The sequence below is a fragment of the Sarcophilus harrisii genome, chromosome 5, assembly GCF_902635505.1.
Source record: "Sarcophilus harrisii chromosome 5, mSarHar1.11, whole genome shotgun sequence".
Classification (NCBI taxonomy): domain Eukaryota; kingdom Metazoa; phylum Chordata; class Mammalia; order Dasyuromorphia; family Dasyuridae; genus Sarcophilus; species Sarcophilus harrisii.
In genome coordinates this window covers 158402803-158423051 of record NC_045430.1, presented here as the reverse complement: position 1 = coordinate 158423051, position 20249 = coordinate 158402803, and positions in this window count along the sequence as shown.

Below are 20249 nucleotides of genomic sequence, written 5' to 3'. Positions count from 1 at the left end.
TGATCTCTGTTGTTGGAATGAATAGCATGGCGAGATGAGTAATGCAAACAACTGTTGTAAATAATATGGAAGTATAAAGTCATTTATCTCAGTCATAAATGCCATGTCAGGGATGAGTTAATAGCAGAATGAAACCTGCCCGAGGCTGAAAATGAGCACACATAATGATGCTAAAGCATCCAAGTCCGATGAAGGCTCCTGGGCAGAAATCTCCCATAAGATTGAATTCTGACGGAATGGTATCACAGGATCTCAGTGAATAAAACAATCACAAGGTCAGTGAGCTAGAGTATAAGTTCCATTGGTACAAGGGCTGTTCCCTTAGTTAATACAGATTACAAAGTTACAAAATATAAGCAATCTGCCTCAATGAGTGGGGATTTTGAACAGCTATATGTATATAATTATGCAAATAAATGAGTAGAGAGAGACAGAGATGGAGACAGACTAAGAGACAGAGAAACAGAGAAAGAGACATAGAAATAGAGAAACAGAGAAAAAGACAAAGAAACAGACAGAGAAAGGAGAGAGACTGAGATACAGAGATAGAAAAATAGAGGCGAGAGAGACAGAAACAAAGAGAGGAGAAATGGATGGAGACAGAGACAGAGATAGAAACAGAAACAGAGAGAGAAAGAGAGAGAGAGAGATAGAAACAGAAACAGAGAGAGAGAGAGAGAGAAACAGAGAGAAAGAGATAAAGAAACAGAGACAGAGAAAGGAGAGAGACTTAGATACAGAGATAGAAAGATAGAGGCGAGAGACACAAAGAGAGGAAAAATGGATGGAGACAGAGACGGAGATAGATACAGAAACACACAGAAAGAGACAGAGATAGAAACAGAAACAGAGAGAAAGAGATAAAGAAACAAGACAGAGAGAAGGGAGAGAGACAGGGATAGAAACAGAGATAGAAACAGAAACACACAGAGAGAGACAGAGATAGTAACATAAAAACAGAGAAAGAGACAAAGAAACAGAGAGAAGGGAGAGAGACAGGGACAGAAATAGAAACACACAGAGAGAGACAGAGATAGAAACAGAAAAACAGAGAAAGAGACAAAGAAACAGAGATAGAGAGAGAAAGGAAAGAGACTGAGATAGAGAAACAAAGATAGAGGCGAGAGGGACAGAAACAAAGAGAGAGGAAAAATGGATGGAGACAGAGACAAAGACAGAGATAGAAACAGAAATACACAGAAAGAGACGGAGATAGAAACAGAGAAAGAGATAAAGAAACAGACAGAGAGAAGGGAGAGAGACAGAGATAGAAACAGAGAGAAAGAGACAAAGAAACAGAGAGAGAAGGGAGAGAGACAGAGACAGGGACAGAGATAGAAACAGAAACACACACAGAGAGACAGATAGAAACAGAGAGAGAGAGAGAAGGGAGAGAGACAAAGAGGGACAGAGGTAGAAACAGAGAGAAAAAGACAAAGAAAGAGACAGAAAGAAAGGAGAGACAGAGACAGAAAGAGAGAGGAGAAAGAAACAGAGAGAAGAAATGGATGGAGACAGAGAAAGGAGAGAGAGAGAGAGAGACAGAGAGAGAGAGACAGAGAGAAGAGACAGAGACACACACAGAGAGACAGAGAGATAGAGAGAAACAGAGAAACAGACAGAGACAGAGACACACATGTGGTATGTGTCTGTGTGACTTGAAGACAAGGGTAAAGAGGAAACTTTGAATCATATCGTTATGATTGTTTAAAATAGTTTACAAATTAATGAATTATAGCAAAACAAAGATTGGTCATTATACCTGGGCTTAAGAACTCAAGAAGCTGGTAATCTTTTATTGAGATTTTAGGAATTAAACTGGGAAAGGAACTGTCAGTTTGAGAGGGTTGAAAGTTTAAGAAAACTTAAGTAATTTAGACTAATAATAGATTGATGTGAGACATGGTTTTTAAACCTGATTATGGGGGGAGCCGGAATTCAATAAGGAAGTGACTTACACTAAAGAAAATTATTAAAAGTGGTTAAAAGGGAACATTTTCTCCAGATACCATAAAGAGAGGTAAGTTTATATAAAGATTTATTTAAATTGTGTTCTTTGAAGAATGCCACAAAGGCTACCTACCAAAATCATTCTTCTACTTGATGTGATTTAATTCCCCCGGTCACTGCTAAAGTATACATGCTATTTGAGAACTTAACTATCCACAAAGGAAAAACCAAATGGTTGAAACAAATCCAGTTTTTCATACATACAATTGCATAATCCATTGATTTTATTGATTGCTACATATATTTTATATAGATATTGAAGGTAGGCAATGAATTTGGTCCATAATTAAATAAAAGAAAAGGCATGGGTATAATTGTATTTGGTAAATTGAATAGTTCTCTCAATAATACCATAGTACCCCCTTAAACAAAAGCCATCTTTTTTACACCAGTATTCAGAGAATTACAGAATCCCAAAGTTGCAAAGGACTTCAGGAGCCCTCTACAGCATACTTAAGCTGTCATGCAGCTTCTGCTTGAAGACCTTCAATGAAAAGCAATATACTACCTCCCAAGGCAGTTCATCCCACTTTGATAGTTTCAATTGTTAGGCAGTTTTTCTTTACATCACACCTAAATCTGAGTTTTAATAACTTTTATCCATTACTCTTACTTCTGTCCTTGGAGGACAAGCAGAAAAAGTCTAATGATTTTTCCATGTGCTCTTCAAACATTTGAATATGGTTACCATATCTCTCCAAAGTTTTCTTCTTCCAACCTAAATATCTCCCCTTTCTTTAATTGATCTTCTTGAAATTCCTCACCATCCTGGTTGTGTTCATCTGGATTAATTCTAATTTTCAATGCCTTTCCTAAACTATGTCACCCAGAATTGAAGACAGAACTCTAGATATGATCAGACTAGGGGAGAGCTGAGCTGCTCAAAAAGCCTAATGATTTCTTTATATCCTTATACCATTTTTTCTACTATGTAGTTGTAAATCATAAGAATACCACAGTTCCCAAAGAATCAAAGTTCTAGGTGACCCAAAGATAATGGAAATGTGCATAATGGATTCTAGGTTTATTTACAATGATGACTAATGCACAAGTAGTGGGATAAAAGATATTTTAGATCAGAAATGTGTGATCATAGAAAGAAGTGTAATCATTGTGTGCAAAAGGAATAACAGATAGTTTAAATTCTCCATTAGTACCAACGAGCTGTCACTAGGTCTGGGGAAAATTCTGTCTTTTATAGTGAACTTATGGGAAGACATTAACAAAAATCACATAAAATATATTCATGGATTCCAGTCTGAATTGTTAAAAAAAAAAAAAAAAAAAAAAAGGTATCCACATCAATACAGAGAGAGGTGACAGAGTACTTAGAATGTTTTCTCTTTTCCAACCAGGTCTGTTTATCAAGTTAGCATATTAACATCTTGGAAAATATGGAAAGTCTAGCTATGAGTGAGAAGAATATTAATCAGATAGGCTTTAATAGGTGAGATAGGGAGATAATAGGGAGAAACATGAAACAAGTCAAGGAGGGGAGAAGAGTGCAATACTGACTAAGGTGGTCAAGGTGAGTACTAGGTATTCAGGTAATACCATGAGAAGAGTAGGTCAGGAATGCAAATCCCCAGCAAGTAAATCAATGGACCATCCATAGAGAAAGTAGAATTGGGGAACAGAGAAAGCAAAATGGAGAAAGACCACTGAATATAAATATTACCAATATCATTCTTTTGTCAGGCCATAAAGCAAGATTTTTTCCTCCCATTTAAGCGTAAGAAATGAAATGGTATACCATTTCCCCCTTTTTATTTGGAAGTTCAGTTTTTCCACTTGTAAGTCATTTAAGTAGATCATTCCACCTCTTTGGGGGTCTCATTTTCCTCTTTTGTAAAATGAGTGAATGGTACTAGAATAAGAAGTGTCAAATTTGCTATTCACAAAATTCTCCAATGCATTTGGAACCAGTTACAATGCATTATAACTGGGAAATGTTTAACAAAATAATAAAAATGCAATGTAAAATAAATATTAATTAATAGTTTCTAAATCAATAATAGGGCTTGCAGGGACCTACTTCTATTTGAGAAATACTTATGAATTTGATTTCCAAATTTCTAAGGTGAAAAATGTATCAGATTTTCATCAATGGATGATATCTATGAAACAGCTCAAAAATGTGTGTGGTTAGATACAGTGATGTCACTTAGACTATTGCTATAGAAAATATTCTCTGTCTTTACTGGTTTTTGCTTTGGTCCAAACCTTTGATTTTATAGAGAACTAATGCAAATCAGAAATTCACAGGAAATTTATTGTCTCTTTTTAAATATAAATATTGTGCTGATGTTCTCATTTTTTTTTCAAATATGTCACTTCCCAAATTTCCCAAACACTTCCCAAAACAAAGACTACATATTTTGATTGTAGAAGTTGCTTGGGGCACAGAGTTAGGTTACATAGTAAAAGTCAGAGGCTCTTGAACCGCTGGCTCCTCATCTCTTGGGTTAGCCCTTTATTCATTATACCATGCTGCCAATTTGTAAACTCAAAAGATAAAATACATTTCTATATCTTAAATGAGATGGTGGGACAAAATTATATTATTTATAAATACAATTTACAAATGATAGCTTCTCTGAACAAATTAAGGGAAATTTCTTTTCATAAGAGAAATGACCATGAAGATTCAGATGCATAACAAGAAAGTAATGTCAGTGGTCCAAAACATTCTTTGAAAAAGATCACCAAAACTCCAATATGTCTTGGATTTGTTTGACTCTTGATTTGCTCTAATTACTTGCTCTAATGTTTGCATTGCAATTGGATTATATTAAAAATAATAATGACTGTTAATTAGAACATTTAAATTAGGTGCAAATATTTTCCTTTCTAATGTGCTAATCACCAGATGGCAAAGACAATATGGAAATGAATTATAGGTAAAACCATCCCTGGTAGCAAACAAATGAGAAGTGTTTACTCTGTGTTAGACAATGGGTTAAGCACTGAGGATACAACAAATACAAGAAAAAATAAAGACAGTCCTGTCCTCAAAGAGCATGTATTCTAATGGGAAAAAATAAGACATAAAAGGAAGGTAAAAGTGGAGAAAAAAAGTACCTCATGGGGTCATGGTGGCAAAGTCCAGAGAGAGAACAAAACTGGGAAGTGAGTGAAGCATGACCAGCCTGAGTCTGTCCCCAAAATGGAGGGCTGGAAGAAATTCATTAAATGAAGAAAAGGGCAGAGGGATGTTTCAGGAGGAGAAGACTATCAATTGCCAAAAAGCTTCTATTTAGTCTGGACAAAAGGAGAACTTCAAAGGCTTATGCTATTGTATTTGATTTCCGAATTTCTAAAGTGAAAATATATCAGAAAATAGTTTGCCTTTTCGCTTCCCTCCACTAGGAAATAAAAGGTAAAGGCTAGTTGGTACAATGGGAAAAAATATAGATTTAGGAGCCTGAAGACCTGGGTATCAGTTCAGTCACTTTGACACGTGCCAGCTATGTGACAACTTCCTTAGTGTCTCTGGTTCTCCTCAGTAAAATATGAATGTTGAACAAGATAATCTCTAAAATCCCATTTAAGGCTAGATGGTATGTTTCCAATATAAGGTCACTTTTCTAAAGCAGTGAGACCTTGAGCCTTGAATATGTGATCATGGACCTAATTCCATTATTCCTAATTGTAGAACAATACTGCTGGCTATATTTCCTAAATGGTGGCTACATCTCCCTCTCCATTCTTTTTATTTTTTTTTTATTTTTCTTCAATTACATGTAAAAAAATTAACATTCATTTAAAGTTTTTTTAATTCAAAATTCTTTCCCTGCCTCCCTTGTACTCTCCTTAAGGAGGCACAGATTATATATAGAGATATAGACATAGATTAGATATAGATATAGATAGATATAGATTGTATATGTGCAGTCATGCAAAAAAGATTTCCACATTAGCCATGTTGCAAAAGAGCAAAGAAAAAAAGAAAAAAAAATTAAAGTATGCTTTGATCTTCATTCAGACTTTAACAGATCTTTCTTAGGAGGTAGGTAACATTTTCCATAATAAGTTTTTCAGAATTATCTTAGATTATCAGGGTATCTAGGTGGTGCAGTGGATAGAGCACCAGCCATGCAGTCAGAAAGACCCAAGTTCAAATCTGGCCTTAGACACTTAACACTTTCCTGGCTGTGTGACTCTGTGCAAGTCACTTAACCCCAATTGCCTCAAAAAAAAAAATTATCTTAGATCATTGTCTTGCTAAGAATAGCTGTCATTAATAATAATCTTTTACAATATTGCTGTTGCTATATATATATATATATATATAATATTCTCCTGGTTCAACCCATTTCACATTGCATCAGTTTATACAAATCTTCCCAGGTATTTTTGCTTATAATTTCTTATAGCATTATATTATTCCATGCTTCTCTGTTCTCTTCACAAAAAGTTTTTTAAGTTCTGTGTCCATCTGGAACCACTCAAAGGTTGTCAACCTGGAATCATTCCCATGAACTAAATTTACTAATTCACTGATTTTTATTTCAAGCTAATTACATAATAAAATATATGCATAAAGAAAACAAAATAAAAAGACATATTTTGCCATGGCCAATTAATGTCATTTTGTTTTCATATTTATTATCAAATCATAATAAAATTAAATCCATACAACCAGCTTTGCCCCATGCATTGAGAACGAAATTAAATATGATGGCAAAAACCTGGAATGGACCATACAAATTTACCTTCATTACATATGTAAATTCAAACCAAAATGGCTAGTGATGTTTAAATCCAAATCCAATCCAATGTTATTTGCATGTAGAAACCATGTAAATTAACTTTTAATGTCTCCCTCTTGGAAATTTGAAATTTGTTTTCTTACCTGTGTCAAAAGACAAAATGAAGATCAGTTCTTAATGATCCAGTCACCACCCTTCAAAAGCCAAGGAATTCAAGAACACATGAACTGGTTTGTGCATGTAAACATTGTCTTACACATCTTAATTTTTTTTTAACTGGAAAATCCTCGATCACAATGAATAAAGTATCAAAATGATTGATCTCTAACATAAAGTATTTATAAAGGTGATTTTTGTTATTGAATACAATATGAATATCTTATCAAAAGGAATTATCCTTAATCTAATGTATCTTAAAAAGTGATTGTAATTAACAAAAGAAACATTTGAATAAGAAGAAAGAATCAGTTAATCCTTTTGTTATTAACAGATGTTCACTAAGGGTACCTACAGTGAATAGAGACCTGGCCCTAAAATCAAAAGGACCTGAGTTCAGATCTATTCTTGGATTCTTAACACTTATTAGCTGTGTGAAGTTGGAAAAGTCACTTAACCCCAATTGCCTTGCAAAACCCCCCATATTTTAAATAAATATTCACTGGTCTGTTTTTGAGACTAGTCTTTTGAGAGTTCCCTTAGATAGTAAAGAGATCAAATCAGTCAGTACTTAAATAAATTAATTCTTGGAAGGACAAATACTAAAGGTAAAGCTTAATGCTTTGGCCATATAATGAGAAGATGGGACTCACTGAAAAGGACTCTGATACTGGAAAAATTGAAGTCTAAAGGAGGGGACAGGAGAGGGTGGGGTAGATAATGTCATGGAAGCAATAGACATGAGCTTGGACAGATTTTGAGAGATAATAGAGGATAGAAGGGCTTGATGTACTGTAGTTCATGGAGTCACAAAGAGTTGGACACAATTGAATGACAGCAAAGTCTCTTGGTCTTTTTTCTCCCTCTTGCATTACATTCCTAATATTCCTTGATCTTTGATAAAATAAAAGTATAGTTCTTAAGAAACCCAAAAACATACCCCTAGTGTTTAGGGAATGTCTGCTATACATAAGCTTCATCTAATAAATGCTTATTGAATGATTGTTTGACTATGATTATTATTTATTATATTATACTATAATTATTCATGAATTATCAAGTAATTGACTATAATAATGTAAGGTAAGCTATATGCTTATATCTGCACACAGAACTGATTACTCACTAGAAGAATTTTGAATGAAACTTGCTGCTAAGTGGTATGAGGGATAGAGTTCTGGTCTTGGAGTCAGGAAACCGGAATTCAAATCTTGACAGCTTCACCATGTGAGTCTAAGAAAATAATTTAATCTCTTTCAGCCTTAGTTTCCTCACTTATAAAATAAGGATAGTAATAGCACATCTCTTGCAAGGTTGTTGGAAGGATCAATTGAGATAAATATACAGAGTTTTGTAAATCTTAAAACACTACAAATACTAGCAATTATGATTATATTCTTTACAAGGAACCTCAGCAATTATCATTCTAAATCAACTTGCCAAATTATGTTTATGATAAATACAAAGCTTAAGCAAAATAATGGATTGGAAGGAGGAGACTACAATTCCTGAAAAGAAATAATTTGCAACATACTAGTCCATATGGTTCTAAGGCAGTTAGACATACTGTTTGCATATTGCTGAGCAGTGAAACAGGCAAGGGGGTACAGTGGATAGAGCACTACGCCTAGAGTCAGGAAGATGTAAGTTCAAATCAGGCCTCAGATTTTTACTATAACTGTGTGACCCTGGGCAAGTTAAATTTACCCTGTTTGCTTCAGAGTTCACCCTCATCTGTAAAATAAGCTGGAGAAGGAAATGGCAAATTACTTTAGTATCTTTGCCAAAAAAAAAAAAAACCAAAAAAAAAAAAAACCCTAAATGGAGTCACAAAGAGTTGGACACAACTGAAATTACTGATTAACAATGCACATTGCATTAAAAATGATATTTACTGACCAACAAATGAAAAGATGCTTTCATTAAGACTTTCTGTATTAATCCTTAATTGTTCTCCCCCAATTTGAGAACTCCACAATCTTCCAAGTTCCTAGTTGTGAACCTTATATATCCTCCTACTTCACTGAGCAGTTTAAGGCCATTCTAGATAAGTTCCTTAAAATCCTTGTCTCCATCATTTAAAATTCAGCATCAGTAGATATAAATATTATTTTGTTGTTAAGTAACTTGTCAGGGTCACACAGCTAAGAATTATTAGATGTCTGAGGTTAGATTTGAACTCATTTCTTACTTAGCCTTAATCCTTGATTATCTCAGTCAGTTGAGACCTATTAAAGACCTTAGCTTAAAAAAATCAAGGTCTCCCATTACATCCAGGGCCATCTTCAATTGTTCTGATCTCTGTCTTGCCACTGGACCCAGATGGCTCTGGAGGAAAAAGTTAGACAGGTGATCTTACACAGTCTCCCTCACTTAAATACAATTCACCTGCATGTCATGGAATCATTTCTCTGATGTCAAAATCCTTTTTGAGAATGAAGGACAAATAATAACAGGAACAACAAGCACTTCCATACAAATCAGACCATGTCATCTCTTTGCTTCCTCTTGCCTACTGAATAAAATGCATAGTCCTTTACCAATAATTTGAGATCCTCTGCAATCTCTCAAAACTTTTCAAACTTCTATACCTCAACACATATTACATGCCCTAATTAAAATGATTTACTCTGTCCTTTAAATATATCCTGTATTTTCATGATTCTTTCCATTTGCTAATATTGTTCTCCTTACCTGTTTAATTCTCTAGTTTTTCAATTTTAACTCAAAAGCTTCTTCCTCCATAAAATTTCCTCTTATCTCATCATTCAATAATGATTTCTCTTTACTTCACCAGGTCTCACACAATGCATTTCCGAATCTCTCTGATGTATTTATTCTGTATTATTTTGTTGTTAGTATACTTATCTGTGTATGAGCCTTATTCTCCTACTAGAGTGATTTTTTAAAGAGAACTATGTCTTATCTAAACTTTATTTTCCCCAGAGTCCAGCTTAGTGCGCTTTGCACACAATAGATACTTTCTGAACATTTGTTGAATTGAATATGAGCTGCTGAGTTCTTACACATGAAATAAAGAAATGCTCTATAGAATTAAAAATGGCAACCCAAAGAGAAGCTTCTAAGAAGTTTTGCTGGATGCCTCATTGAGTTAAGGTGACCCTGAGTTCCTGAAGACTAAACTCTGCTAGATTCTTCCAAATTGTAAAATAATCAATTACAATTCCTACAACAAATTGTACTATATGTACAACAACTCTCCTTGCTCATTTTGACAAGGCTCATCATCAGAAGCTTAGCCACAGAATGAAGATTTTATTCATTACAATTCAATGAATAACTCAAGAAAAATGGAAAGTTAATGTGATATAATGAATGAATGGATAAATAGATAGCCATAGAGTCAAAAAACAACAACAACAAAAAAAAAAAAACTGTTGCATCTACTGACTGTGTGAAATTGCACAGGTAAATTGACTTTTCATTGCACTCAGATAATTCTCTAAGACTATGAAATCACAGGGCCATTAAAAAAAAAGTTAGGGAGAAAGAGTTTTCTACAGTGTAGAGGTAATCTAATCTACAGTGATGGAGAAAATATCCAAATTATTACTCCTTGAAGACAGAAAATAAAAAAATCACATGAAATATTAGAAGTTGTAGATAGGTGACAAAGGAAATGTTTTAAGGATTTGAAAATAAAGTTGATATGCATCCTGAAATGAATGGAATAAAACACCAATGAAAATAGTCAGCAGTACCAGATTGGGTACCTTTCTACATAGCTAGGTAGTTGGAGTACAGAAGATCAAATTCATTTTCATACATTTACTATTCTCTGTGACTCTGGGCAAAACTGTCAGCTTCAGTTTCTTCAGTTGTAAAATGGGGATAATAATAGTACCTATCTTGTAAGGTTATTGTGAAGATCAAAAAAGTTAATATTTGTAAAACACTGAGCAAAGTACCTGGCACACAGTATGTTCTTAATAAATACATACGCATTACTTTTCCCTTTTCACAGCTCTGGCTAGAGGAAGAAATTTTAACCATAAAGAAGAAAAGGAACCACAAAAGATAAAAGAGGTCATTTTGATTACATAACACTGATTTTTTGTTGTTGTTGTTGTTAATCAAAGGCAATCATAATGGAAATGATTTGGGGGGGGGGGATTTTTTACAACAAATATCCTAATTAGAGTTTGATATGCACAATATGTTGTTCAGTCAAATGATGATTTTAACATAAAGGCAATGAAAAACATTATTTTACAGGATACTTGGTCATTTTATCTTTCAGAGCCTATGATGAACAAAACCAAAAAGAGTTCCATGAAGATAATTGCAATTTATACAGTAATATCTGTTTGCAAAGAGTGATAAAATAATCTTTCGGAAGAGGGTGGGACCTTGGAGGTCACAAGTCCATTTTACAAATTTTCAAACTGAAATCTAGAGAGGTTAGGTGCCTCAGAATCATATAACTAGTTAGTGTTCAAGTGAATATACACATCTGTCTTCCTGAATCCATGTCCCAGAACTTTACACATTACATAATGCCAAATGATTGAGAAATTCTATGAAGAACTTGCCAATGACTCCCCATACTAAATCAATGTATGCTATACTTTGATATTAAATAACCACAATGCAGAGGTGGGCACAGGAGAGAATTACAAAAAAAAAATTTTGGAAAGTAAGCTTTAGGTTTAAAGAGGTTAAAGGCTTATAAACTAAGTAGAAGTCTCTTGCCTATATATCATGAACACTTTCTTTTAAAAGAGAAGGTATGGACATGGTAAACGTTGAACAAGATCACAAAAAATAAAATCATTTATAGCTTGACAGATGGAAAATAACTTATTGATAGAATAATAAATTTAGATGTAGAAGGAACCCTAAAAGTCACCAGATTTAAAAATCACCTTATTTGAATGATAAGAAAATTCAGGTTCAAGAGGATGAAAAATAGCAACAACAATAACAATAATATTGACAGTTAACATCTATATAATTCTTACTATGTGTTAGGTACTGTGATAACTTTCCAAAGTTATACTGCTAGGGAAGTAAATCAGCCTTTGTGTGTGACCACATTATTGACAAACCCTAGCAAGAGTCAAAATCATCACTGAACTGGAAGAATAAAATGAGAAGAAATTATATAATTAATAACTTCTTCAAATATGCAGGCTCTTTATGTCCCCCAAATGTCCCAAGATAGATCAGGAAGAAGACATTGTTTTAGCTTAACAACATTTCCTTCAGTAGTTTAAATGGTGAAAAGCAATCATTACACAAGTAAGTCAAAGAAACCCCAAAATTGCCTTTTCCAACAAACAGGAGATAGATAGTAGCCAAGGAAAACTTACTTTGCAATATAAAATCATTTTGAAGAAGGGCATCTGAAGATTATAAACAGTATCACTCACAAAATAGTGAAGATCAGTAAAAAAAAAAAAAAAAAAAAAAAAGAAGAAGAAGAAGAAGAAGAAGCAAGATTATAGAATAGTTATCTCACCCCCAGATAAACCACATCATTCTTAGAAATAATACTTTAAAAAATTAAGGAGAACTTCTAAACCAGAGAAAGTAGATAGAGTAAACTTGTGTTAAAGCTGATACAACTGTGAAAGAGCATCATTTTATAATATATCTCAGTGAAGCAAATACATACCTCTCTCCCCAGCCAGCCCTATTCTCCAATAGGAGTGGGGTGAAAATCATATATACTATTGACACCTAAAAAGGCAGTCGAGAAGACTTGATTACCACTGATCCATATATCAACTTTCTTATATAAAATCTTTATGTTCTAAATACTGATCAAGAGTATCCTAAAATGAAAATACACAAAGGGAATAAGAAAACTTTTGCAAAAGAATTTTCTTCAGCAGATCATGCATCTTTAGTTTAAAAATTGACTAAAAAAATAAAGTGGATCCAAAATCCCACCATGTTAATTGATTGTTTTAAAAGTATTTAGTTCAGTAGAGCAAAACAGTTTTAAAATCTCTCCTACAACAAAAAGTATTTCATAGTTTAAGGCATACAAGATTCCTTGATAAATGAAACCATGGAGATAATTCAGTTTAATGACCCTTAGATTATTAATATCAAATAACATATATAACAGGGAATCTTCATCATTGTCATGAAGCATGTTCTAGGAGAAGTCTAAAAAGAAAAGAACTGATTCTCTTTCAATTAAAATCCTCAAGATTCTTCTGCCTATAGATGCTATTAAGCTGATATCATCAAGTACCTAGAAAATGATTAGATCCATGATTAGTCAAAAAAAGATCAAACAATATATAAATGAAAAGATAAAATTCTTTTTAAAATGTCTATTGTCCAGTTTATAAAAAGTAGTTAGACATTTAAATCTATTCATTAGTACAGCAGCAATACATATATCTATAATAGGCACTATAGATTATGAATGATTTGAAAAAGCCAATTATAGCATTTCACATTTATTCTTATTGAATTTCATCTTTTATTCAAGCCATAAATCTATACAGTTGAAATATTTTTCAACCTAGACCCTGACATCCAACTTATTAACTAATTTCTCCAAGGTCTATTTCATCTTCAAATTTGACAAGCATTCCATCTACATCTTCAATCCTAAATCAATAAACAATTATTAAGCACCTATTATGTGCCTGGCACTGTCAATTCTTTGTTGAAGTCATTGATAAAAATATCGTACAATGCTAAAGACAAATTCCTAGGGCTTTTCACTAGTGGCTTCCTTCCAAGTTGGTTATCAACCCATTAATGACTACTCTTTGGTTATGATCTCTCAACTAGTTCCAAATCCACCTAACTGTTCCATCACCTAATCCATATATTTTTATTTTGTCCACATGAATAATATGAAAGAGTTTGTGAAATGCTATGCCAAAATCTTAATGTACTATGTTCATATCAATCTTTGGTTCTATCTATTACCCCTGTCAAAATAAGTACATGAGATTAATCTAGTGGGAATTATTCTTGATGATTCTGTACTGGCATTTGATGATCATTGTTTCAATTTAACCACTCCCTTAATAATGTGTTCTAGACACATTATTTTTTCAAGAAAAGAAATCAAAATACATATATTGCTTGATGAATCTACTGTTTTCCACGGACTGAAAATTAGGACCACATATATTTGCCCTCCTCCATCCAGTCCTATGCAACCTATTCCATTGTCCATCAGTTTTCAAAGTTCTCCAATAAAAGTGCAATAATATCTGTCAGTTCCTATGGTATCCTAGAGTACAGCTCACCAAGTCTTGTGACTTGAACATATTAAGAGCAACTAGATACTACCTGACCACTTCCCCACATAACTTGATTTTCAGTTTCTAACAGGAAACTGTTAGACATTTTTGTACTATATTTAACAAAGTCTAATAGTCAGGCTCTCTTAGCTTCATTCATTAACATCACCTCATTCACCCCCAAGCAATAATTTCATCTTTCTCTTTGCCCCAATACGGCTAAAAAATCCTTTTCTTGTCCTCAGCATTGGCTGCCAACATAGCTTTTTGGGGTGTTCAGGGAGAACTGGAACCTCTGGTAGGAGAGTTTCAAAGATGCTCACCCACCTTTAATGTGCGCCCGATTCAGCCAATGTTTACCTGGGACTCCAAGAAGCTGTAGCACGTGTAGTGGCCACCACACCTTTCTAAACAATCTTGGCAGACATGATAAACCAGGTTAAAGGTAAACAACAAGCCTTAAACCTATTGGTGATGTAGGGTAATGTAGGGGACTTCCTCTGAAAGAATTAGCGAATGAGAACCATTTGTTCAAACAGCCATGAAGGTGGCTGCAGTAGGCACCGGAGTGCCTAAGATGCCAAGGTCACCCACTGCATCCTAGACCGTCACCACTCATCTTGACTTTTGTCCTGCCCCTGGATTTCAGTGACTCAGGAGAGAATAAGGCTGATGACTGCACAACTCTGCATTACTGAAGTAAAATTCACACACAATTCGCACATATCATCATCCATGAGTCATTGGTTTTCTTCAAAAACAAAGAACAAACAACATCTCTCTCTGGGATATAAGACTCAAGACAAAGTATTCTCTTACCACTTCTTACATTTGTGAAGTATTTTTTACAAAGTGCTTTTTTTTTTTAACAACAGACCTATGAGATAAATAGTATTTATATGGCATTATGTATGATTCAAGGATTATAATCCTCATTTTATGGATAAATATTTGAAGGTTCTGAGAACTTCAGGAAGTTAGTCGAAGTTATAGTCAGTTTTTGGATTCAGAACTCAAAACCAGGTTTTTCAGACTGGGATTCTAGTTCATTCCACTACAGCATGGTGATTCCACTCTAATGTATGGGGGAGAGAGAGAGAGAGAGAGAGAGAGAGAGAGAGAGAGAGAGAGAGAGAGAGAGAGAGAGGAAAGAAGTAAGAAGGGAGGGGGAGAGACAGAGACACAAAGTGGGGAGAGAGAGAGAGGGAAAGAGGGAGAAAGGGAAGGAGAGAGGAATGGAGAGAGGGGAGGGAGGGAGGAAGGGAAGGTGAGAGAAAAAAGGAAAAAGAGAGACAATATTTATGTGGAGATATGTGGTGTGCCTGGGAAGGAAGTGTTCTTCACCTTATACAATAAATCCATTTCTAAAGTTATGGATAGGTCATATTTTATTATTTAAATTGCACTGTCACGCATTAAGGGAGCTTGCTTTTTTATAGGAACCAGATGTTAAATCCTTTTGTAAACTTAAATCATGCATATTACTGGTTTTGTAATTTATTTATTTTATTCATTGCTTGTTATCAATACCATCAACAATTATATTGACAATATATAAATAAAAATATTGTTCATTATAAATTTGTTGGTTTTATAATTCTAGATATTTCTATATTGACTTTTCTTAATAAATAAATCAACTAACATTTATTAAGCACCATTTATGTGTCAGGCATTGAATTAGGAACTGGACATATGTAATACAAAAGCAAGGCATGTTTAAATACAAAGAATGAAAGAAACCCTGTTGTGAAAGAATGGACAGTTTTGATTTGGTACACACCTGTGTATATTTCAATATATCATTTGAAAAAAACAGTGTTTGAAAAATTGATTGTTTTAAATTGAAGTCAAATTAGAAAGTCTTTTAAAATGCAAGTAGGTTATTAAGAAAAGCAAAGAATGTGACATGCTGAGGGTCACAAGGGTTAATATCGGCAATAAAAAAAGAACAATCATCAAAACTAAATGACAGATTCTAATTAGAACAAATAACAAATGAGAAAAATTCCCAGCCAGGTGCTGGAAAATAGAAAGAGCTCAGGCTAGCTTTTCCATCATCATCAATTAGTGCTTATTCAGTACCTAGGAGAGATATGCTCTTCTATTGGGTCTGGCACCAACCTACCTCATGTAAGGTTCAAGGAGAGAAGGCTGGATAAAATAATTTAAAGAGTCAGTGAGGCAGAGACCAGTTCTCAATCACTATGACATGCCTAATTCTGATACACTGCCCGTCTCTAAGGATTCTAAAATATGCAATTTTCCTTTAAAGAATATTTTCTGTAGCCCTATAATGTAGGTATTAAATACAAGATGTAAAAGAAAAGGGCATACATTGGAAAGGAATCTGGATTCTAATCCAGGCTAACTTATTAGTTGTAAAGGAGCCTCTCTGTGTCTCAATTTCCTCATGTGCAAAATACAGATAAATAATATGCACCTAATAGAGAAATTTTAAGAGAAAGGCAGAACTGGTGATTAAGAAGACAGTTTTGGATTTCTGGACCAAAGCTAATTCTCTTGAATTGTTGATCTAAAGAAGCTCAGTCAAAATACATTTTTTTAAAGCCTTGCAGATCTGATTAGGAGGGTTTAAAATGGAAAATTCAAAAGAGAAGCAACTGCTACATAGTTCATCATAAAGAGTAGTAAGTAAGATACAGTAAGAGTGTCAGTAGAAAGAACCAATAATTCAGAGAAAACCATAATCAAGAAAGGGACAATAAATAAAAGTCATAGCTTCTGAGAAAAAATAAATAGCATCTCATGGCCTAAAATTCTACAAAATGCAGCCCCAAAAGGATAGGATCTTCTCAAGAATGATTTTCTAATAATGCCAATTAGGGATAAAAGGGACAGCTATCCAGAATCCAATATGACTGCACAGGTCAGACCAACATAGTTATTAAAAAGGTATATAGAAAAGGTAAAAGTAAGAAAAGATGATAAAGAATAAGGACAATTTTTAAAAAGATAACATAAGATTAGTGACAGGTGTGCTAACTCTCAGAATGCACTAAGGCTACATAATGAATAAATAACAGGAAATAGTTTTTTAGTGATTTTTAAAATGCTATGGTGAAGAAAATAGTGACGAATATGCTATGATAAAAAAGAGATAAAACTGCTACTCCTGGTTGATGGAATAATAATAACAATGATAATAATATATACTGTAGGAACAAAATAGTACTATTCAACTTTTATTTTACTTGGGTTTTTTTAATTACAAAGAAGAATAATCTTCAGATTTAGAGGGATAGAATGAAAATAATTAGTATGGAGATAAAGCCAATGAGAAATGAAAAATTATCCTCAAGAAATTCAAGTCACTAGTTCATAGGACCCAGATGAATTACATCCCAAAACACTGGAATATTTGTAAAAAAAAAAAAAAAAACAAGCAAAAACAATTCAGCACCTGGGAGATAGTGCCATATAAATACTGATTCCCTTCTTTTCCCTCTCCTACCAAAAGAATTGCTAGATGGGATTTTTGAATTAATGTCATTGACTTGTGATGAATTATGGGAAATGCAGGAAGTTCCACAAGACTGAGAGTGAGCAAACACTGTCTTAGAGGATTTCTCAAACTTAAATTTCCATCAAAATTCTAGAACATATCATTAAAGTGTTGGGAGATTTTATAGAAGGTAGTTATCATTAAGAGCCAGCATAAGCTTATCAAGAGTACATCCTACCAGACTAACCTCATTCCTTTTTTTTTTTTTTTTGACAGAATTACTAGAGAGGTAGATCAGAAAAAATTGAAAGCTATAAATTACCTACATATTAAAAAGTCACTTTATAAAGTCTATCATTCAGGCAGGATGAACAGATAAAAGCTAAACAAATGACAGTACTAGTTGAATAACTGGATTGGTATAGTCATGGAAGTAGATCTATAGTGAAATTGCTAGGAGTTTATCATTGGCTTTTTTCTGCTCAACTTCAATGACTTGGAAAAAAAGCTTAAATGGCATTCTTATCTAATCTGGAGATGACACAAAACTGAAAAGGATCATGAACATCTTGAACCAGTATACTAAATGACCTGCATAGTCTTAAATGATGGACTTAGATTAATAAAATGACATTTGGTAGGAACAAGGTTTTAATAAGAACATGCTTAATAGAGCATAGATCTTTGTTCAGAAAATCAATTGTGAAAGTGTAGGATGGAAAAGTCATGACTAGACGATAGTTCATATGAAAAAAAATATGTGCAGTTCTAGTGAACAAGAAGTTCGATTAGAGTAAATACTTTAATATGCCAAAAACACTAATGTAAGCTTAAAATGCACCAATGGAAATATGGTGCACAACAATAATATTGATGTTTCTATTGCTTTCTACCAGAGCCTATCAAGGATATTGTGCTCAATTTGGGGTGCTAAATTTTGGGGAAAGCCATTAACAGAGTGCATCTAGAGAAGAATGTTCAGGAGAGTCATAGATCAGTAAAAAAAAATCAAGATGATTTTGTCTGAAGAAGAAATACATATATGACAACTGCTTTTAAGTATCTGAAGGGTTATAATGAGAAAGAGGTATGATACTTTTTTGTTGTTATTCAGTTGTTTCAGTCATGTCCTATTTTTGTGACCTCATTTGGTGTTTTCTTAGCAAAAACATTGGAGTGATTTACCATTGTCTTCTCCTGCTCATTTTACAGATGAGGAAACTGAGGTAAATAGGGTTAAGTTTGCCTAGGATCACATTTATTTGATGCCAAATTTGAACTCAGATCTTTCTGATGCCACCTAGACCTTTTTACTTGACCCCAAAGATAGTAGTAGTTATAAGGGCAGAAGTTATAATGAGGTAGATGATAAATAATAATAATAATAACAATTGCTAGCATTTATATAGGATTTTAAGGTTTGCAAAGCACTTTGCAAATATTGTATTATCTCTTTTGATCCTGACAACAACTCTGTGAGGTAAGTGCTGATATTATCCCCATTTTACAGATGAGAAAACTCAAGTCAAAAGAGATAAAGGGACTTCCCCATAGTCACACAGTTTGTAAGTGTCTGAGGCTGGATTTGAACTCAAATCACCTTGACTATAGGTCTAATTCTCCATCTATTGGTTCAGCATAAAGCTCAGTTAAGGGGGGAAAAAAATCACCTCTCCAAAAAATGGAATGAGCAACTTCAAGAGACAGTGGATTTCCCGTTACTGCATATTCAAGTGGAAGTAAGATGAACATTTGTTAAGGATGTTCCAGGGTCTAGATTTTTTTTTAAAGTCTAGACTGCACTATATGACCTCTGAAGTTTATCTCTTCCACCCCTGAGACTTTGTGAATTAAATCGAATTGAAGTGGATCAAGAATTCAGATCTTACTAAAAAAGAGAGGATGAAGACTGCATGGAATGGAATGGGCTTTTTTCATATAGTCCTGCTGTAGTCTTAGAAATACGTTGATCCTTTATATACTTGTCAGATAAAAGATTATTTATTCATTGTAGATATCACTTCATTAGAAAGCCTACAGTGAATGAAGGAAAGTACTTGGCGTCCTTATGTTTTTGTGTTCTGGACAGCCTTTTATACACTGTTGCTTTTTGTGATTACAGAACAGAGAGGTCCAGAATTTATCCTCAGTTTTTTTCTTTGCATTTCTCAGGATTTTGATAATGTATCTTGTCACTGGCAGGATAAAGGCAAAGAAAGTCTACAATGAAAATCCATTGGGAACAATAAATAGTAATCCTAATAAATCTACAAAATGTGTCACAGACATACACACTAAAAAGGTGCTTTTGGCAGCTCTGAACAACTTTACTCTTCTGCACAAGGAGAAAACAACAGATCAGTGTTATCATTTATCTTCACAATATCCCCCTGAATAAGAGAGAAGACATAGTAAGGAAAACTTAAAGACAGGGTAATAGAGCTTCTAGACAAAGATTCTCAGCACTTTTTGCACTTCACAATACCTTCCTTTCAAATATTTAGTGGCTATTAAGTGGAAAAGTTAAAGAGCAATGAATTATTTGGATACTTTCATTCATTCATTCATCAGACAATTAAGTATCTCCTATGGGGAGGCAGTTGCTACATGTTGATGGGGACATCAGAATAAATAAAATATGTTCTCTACTCTCAAAGAACCTGCTAG